Source organism: Nematolebias whitei, chromosome 14 (genome assembly GCF_014905685.2).
Source record: "Nematolebias whitei isolate Nwh7 chromosome 14, NemWhi1, whole genome shotgun sequence".
Taxonomy (NCBI): Eukaryota; Metazoa; Chordata; class Actinopteri; order Cyprinodontiformes; family Rivulidae; genus Nematolebias; species Nematolebias whitei.
Genome location: NC_056511.1, coordinates 36,628,341 through 36,634,340, shown reverse-complemented (window position 1 = coordinate 36,634,340; position 6,000 = coordinate 36,628,341). Strand labels below are relative to the sequence as shown.

At 37.0% G+C, this 6,000-nt stretch overlaps 1 protein-coding gene across 1 annotated transcript in view; it reads left to right on the top strand.

Moving 5' to 3' along the window:
- The first annotated feature begins 3,468 nt into the window (after positions 1–3,468).
- npas2 (neuronal PAS domain protein 2) overlaps positions 3,469–6,000 on the top strand; it is a 35,625-nt gene continuing 33,093 nt past the window's right edge. Inside the window, exon 1 of the mRNA XM_037687505.1 lies at positions 3,469–3,511. The gene's annotated coding sequence lies outside the window, so the exon portion shown is untranslated. The remainder of the gene's footprint in view (positions 3,512–6,000) is intronic.

The following is a 6,000-nucleotide window of genomic DNA, read 5'->3' as shown; positions in this document are numbered from 1 at the left end:
AGCGCTAGTCTGCCATGTTAAAAACAACTTAAATCTCAAAGACTTTGTAGCAGTTCATACAAACACAGTTTTATTTAACTTTACACCATAGCCAGTTTAGCAAAAAATGGTTGTTCTGGCAGATATGCTATATTCTTACCAAAATTGCGACAGCTAGCTAATGATGTCACTTTTTGTATTTCATGGACATACCCATGTAGTGTGAAACTAATAGCAATGTTAAGATTCATACAATGAATCACGTTTGTTTAGGTCGTTGTTTTAAGAGAACGGCAGCTAGCCTTTAGCTTGTCAGTTTGATCAAAACTAAAATCCAGTTTTTCAACTGAGGTCATTCAAAGAGTTATCGTCAACAGGTACGGTACTAATTGTTTGTAATCTTTTCACAGAACCCCACGTCAGAGTTCAGAACTATCACTTTAAGGCTTCATGTCATGGACTTGTGTCAAAGTAGTAACTTTTCGTGATATGAGCACTCGTTCAGTCGCACGTCATAAAGCAGCATGTTAGAAACCTTTTCAATACACAGCCTAGACGTCTTAATGCTAAAATCTGTAAAGAGTTATTGATCTGTTGTCAGAAACAAATCAGACAAAACTGTGTCAATACTTACCAGAGGGAAATGTGATAATGAGACTCAGCTTTGGAGAATAAAAGGAAAAGAACACTAAACTACTTTGGTCTAATGGTAAACAGTGTACTTGTTGAACATTAACAAAGCTTTGTCACAGTGACCATGCAAGCAGCACTTCACTCAGGCTATATAACGTATATGTTACAGGAAAATATTTAGTACATTTAATGTGTTTGTCAAAATTAAATGGATGATCAAACGGTCATGAAGCAGCCCACCAAAGCCCTCGAAGTGCTCCTCACTTGTAAAAACATCTGCAAAATGAATAAAAGTAAAATCATAAAATGATTAACTCACACTATCAGCAGCCGACAATACAAATATTTAAAAGGCAAAAATATTCAGCAAATTGATTTATATGGTAAAATAATCCTTGACTGTAGTTTTACACAACAAAACTTGAGTATGCAACATTTATAATTAAAGCCTTTATCACCAGCAGACCTTCAGGCCATGGTTTTAAACTATGAGCATCTTAAGTTGGAGAATGACTGAGCCGTCTCTAGTTGATTTGGTCCAACCTTAAAAGTATTGTTATTTGTGAGCTCGTGCTGTGTGTTGTGAATGACTCTCAGCTACTACCACATCAAGTTTAAGCTCTATGTCTGTAAAGATGACTGAGTTTTAGCCATTTTGTGTTGCCTAATGTTGATTGGCTGTGGCAGCCATCGTAACTTGGACTGACTACAAAGGTTAGTTATTGATGCACATCTTATTACTTAGTATTGGTGCCACTTTATCTTTTTGAAAGATTTAGCCTTTTCTACCATTTTTTTCCCCATAGATAATTAATTGAGCTCATTTTACATCCTTCAACTCTTTAGATCTGTTTACAACCTTTTACTGCTCCTTTCACATTTTGTGCTGCTTCAGCTTCTTTTAGCTGTCTTGTGCAAATGTAAAAAAATCAGCTAATTTCAGCTGTTTTTTTTTAGCTATTTTGTTTCCCTTTCAGCATCTTTCTGCTAATTACAACATTTTTGTACTTCTAACTTCTTCCTGCTAATTTCAGCTTGTTATGCTCCTTTCAGCTGATTTCCTCTAGTTTCAGCATTTTCTATTATTTCAGCTAGCTGTTTTTATGCTAATTAAAGTATTTTTAGCTAATTCCACTTATTGTAGCTCATTTCAACTTTTTTCACCATAATTCAGCAAAACTGTGCTCTTTACTTCTTTCTTGTAATTTCAGCATCTTTCTGCCTTTTTAGCTACTTTTCAGCTGTTTTTTTCCCTTCAAATTTCAGCTTTTTTCAGATATTTTCCTCTTTTTTGTGCTAAATTTTGCTTCTTTCAGCAAATGTATTATTTTCTTATTTCTTCTGCTCATTTAAGCTTGTTCTAACTTTCAGCTACTTTCTTTAGCATTTTTTAGCTAATTTCAACAGTTTTCTGATGAATTCAAGATTTTCGTAGTAATTTCTGCTCATTTCAGCCGAATTAACTTCTTTCTGCTAATTCCAGATTGTTATGCTCCTTTCAGTTTTTTTCTGCTAGTTTCTGTTTTTTTGTGTGTTGTTGTTACTATTTCAGCTACTTTTTAGTTGTTTTGTGCTAAATTTAATTTTTTCAGCTAACTCCACCTTTTTAGCTCGTTTCAGCTCTTTCCACCTCCTGGTAGTTTAGGCTTCCTTCTGCCTTTTCAGCTACTTTTTGTTGTTGTTGCTAATTTAAGCTTTTTTTAGTTAATTTCCTAATTTTTGTGCTAACTTCAGCTTATGTAAACCTAATTCAGCAACTATGTGTTCTTTCTACTTTCTTCTGTCAACTTAGGCTTTGTTCTTCCATTTCAGCTCCATTTCAGCATGTTTTAGCTAATTTCAACTCTTTTCAGCAAGTTCTTCAGCAATAAGTATTCACACTGCATTTTCGCAGGAAATGCAATTTCTAATATAATAATTTTGCATTTATGTTAACAGAAGTGATCTACTAACATCAAAGGGCTGCAGAGCACGTGTACTGGGAGCATGTTTATTAGATTTTATTATCATCAGTGCATGACTGAGCACTTTTTGCACAGTCATCTTACCAATGTAAAAAAAAAAAAAATGCTTATAATTATGTCAGTCAAATACTGCGAGTTGTTCTGGAGGCAGAACCCTCCTTAACTCAAAGTAAACAGATTTTCTTAAAGGCGCTCATTGACTGATTATACAAAAGGTAAAATAAGTGAATCCAATAAGTCGCAGACTGCTGACCCACATTTGGGATTTCATCAGACAGAAGAAGAAGAAAAAAAAAAAAGGCAACCAGGAAGTTATTAAACACAAACACACAGAGGAAGTCCTGGGAGAAACAAGTAAAACTTTATCAGCTGATTGGGCATCTGTTTGACCGAGTCAAGCTGTATAAAAGCAGCTTGGTTGTAGCCTGACACGAGTGTGCTCCCCCAGCCAGAGGAGTCCCTCTGAGACGGGACCCTTCAGGGTTTAAACTCATATGTGGGTCGTTGAGCGCATGTTTCAGATGACAGCCGTCACCGCAGCTTGCTCTGCTGTTGTTACAGACCTCTCTGTCGTCGTTAGTATTGAGCTGCCAGCTGACCTACTTTCAGCCGCCCGGTCCTGTTTACAAACCGCGGACAGCCGAGGATGTGGACTCGTACCGGGGGAATTTACCGAACACCTCGGGCTTTTTTAAATTTTTTTACATTCTTTATTTAAATTAGAGCTGTGGATAAATCTGGACAGTCATTGCGGACAGGAAGCGCACCGATTAATAACAGCGCGTTAATAACTTGTTATGTAATTTTAGGGCAGTCGGTGTGTTTCAGTCGAACGCAGCTGCTAAGCTAGTTTTCTTTTTCTAGTCCTTTTTTTAACATGACGGAACGGAACGGTGAAGTTACGACGGGGGCTTTATTTGTGGACGCTCGTTCAGGTATGCTCCCACTTTGTCTTCACTTGTGTCCTCAGACTTGTGACACTGTTTATATCATCAGTTGTGATGTCGATAAGAGTTTTTTTTTTTTTTAGTTTTAGTCCTAGTTTCCACCCACGTTATGTCGTTTTGTCCGGGAAGCTTAATATTCCGATATTTACCGAGCGCCCCTGAACGCTGCTCACATGTTTTAGCTGAAATGCGCTACAAGGTGGGAATAACCAGTTTTTACCTTCGTTCCCCTGCTCACACTAAATGGACCTAAAAGTATTAAAAGCCAGGTGAACCCCCCCCCCCCCCCCCAGAGGAGTTTGGTGTGGTGTTCATATTTTTCTCATAGAGCTTTTATTAGATGAAGAATTAAAGTCCTGCAGCATTCAGATGGCCTGCCAAGTTTTCAGTTTTAAACTGAATTAATCCAGATTTATTGATGTTTAGATCAAACCTTGTTAACCACTATACCAGGGCTATTCAACTGGCAGCCCCAGGACCAAATCAGGCCCACGGGTGAGCTCAGTTCGGCCCACGAATGGGTTCATTTTTAAATAAAACTAGATTTAAAAAATAAATATACTTAATGACAATAACTGCTGGATGTCCAGCCTCTGAGCTCTTGGCTTTCAGTAACTGTGGCCCCTGAGCAATTTAGTTGAATAGCCCTGCACTATAAAATGGGTTAAGGACACCCCTCTACTACCATAAGTTTTTAACTCATTAACTGTAAAAATGACTGATTTTTTTTTGTTGCCATTTTTGTGCTTTCTATTGCTTTTTAGCTGTGGTGACCATCTTGAATTGTGTTAACTCAGAGTTAATTAGTTGTGAAGGTTTTTCCTAGTTTTGATACAATCTGTGCAGTCATGAGATTTGCTAACACAGACTATAATATTTAACGCCAATGTTTTTAAAACAAGTCTTGCGCAATCATTTAGGTTTTTAAACTGGAGATCGGTCTCAGCTACTACCACACCAATTTTTAGCACGTCTTTAACTTTGACCAGGTTATAGCCATATATGCGTTTGCTAATGTTGATTAGTTGTGGCAGCCATCTTGAACTGGGTCGATTTCAAAAGTTAATCCTTTGCAAATGGGTATCCAGTGAGTACTTTCTGAGAGTTTCAATAAAATCCATCATCTCCGTCATGGGATATTTTGCTGACAGACTAACAAACTGACATCCTTTTGCCTTGTGCAAAGGGCGATAATTATTCAGTTATTTTGCACATAGGCTGCTAAGAATATGTGATTAATCTGCCTTAGCTTTTGAAGCTTCCCGTTTCCTCATTAATACAGGAAAACTTTTATCACATTCACCAACATGCTCTTTTGTATTTTAGAGCTTAAACCGGCTCTTTGAATTTATTTTCTATTATAAATCCATCCTGTGGGTATCTGTTACTGCTCACGTGTCTTAATAAAACTGAATTCCTGGTTTTAATTTCAAATAAACATCATAAAAGTAGCGATTAATGATGGTTGTGCAGTTCGAGGTAAAGCAACAACAGACCTGCAGGTTAAACATTTTCTCACATTCTGAAACAAAGCGAGTCAGGGTCCGCTACGTGTTTACTGACGAGCTGCAGCCGTCAGTACACGAGCCCAGCTGTTGCTTGGACCGTCTGAAGTTTCATTAGCAGTTATCTCCAACTCGTCTCTCAATGGGTGAACAATACGAGCAGTGTTTTAGCTCTCAGACGGCCGCTCTCTCTTATGGTTTTGTGGAATGTTATTCAGGAATCAGCCCTTTGTTCAGTGTTTGACGTGATTTAGTTTGCCGCGCATTAACGTGTGTTAATGGGTTATTTCAGGATTGTAAATATTACCTCAAATATTGAATAGCCTTATATATGCCACAGCTCGTTGACTCATCAAATGGAAACATGACAAATGTCTAACTGGCTGTGTTATGGCAGTGGTTAACGTTTGATCTTTTTGGAGCTTCATTCTGCAGAACAGATTTCGGCATGTGTTTAGCTGCGTGCCTGAATTATTTTATTTATTTACAACATGCAATACAGACTTAATACTGCATTGTTAATTGGTCAACATATTAATCGTTAATTAACATTTACAACTTACCGTACATGCTTGGTGTTTAATAAAGTAAATGTAGCTTCAAATATAAAAGTGTTTATTTTAAAACCACTTAGTGTTTGTAGAAATTAAACAATGTGTCACTTGGTCAAGCGATTTTAAAGCATTATAAATGCTAAGCTTTGTCTTCCCCTTGAAAAAGTGTTAGTTGAAGCATTTTATAACACATAACAAACCATCAAAGTGAATAAAAGTGTCTGATTTTCTGCACACTTGGTTTAACATGTAAGTAATGGGAGACATTTTTGTTCCATATTATATTTCAAGCAGCAAACGGTCCAATCTTACAGTAAATAGCATCATTTTTAACCTTATTTGGGTTCTGCAAAGCATTTCACAGGCTATCTTTCATTTACACAGATTTACACTTGCCTTGTGTTATATTGATATATTT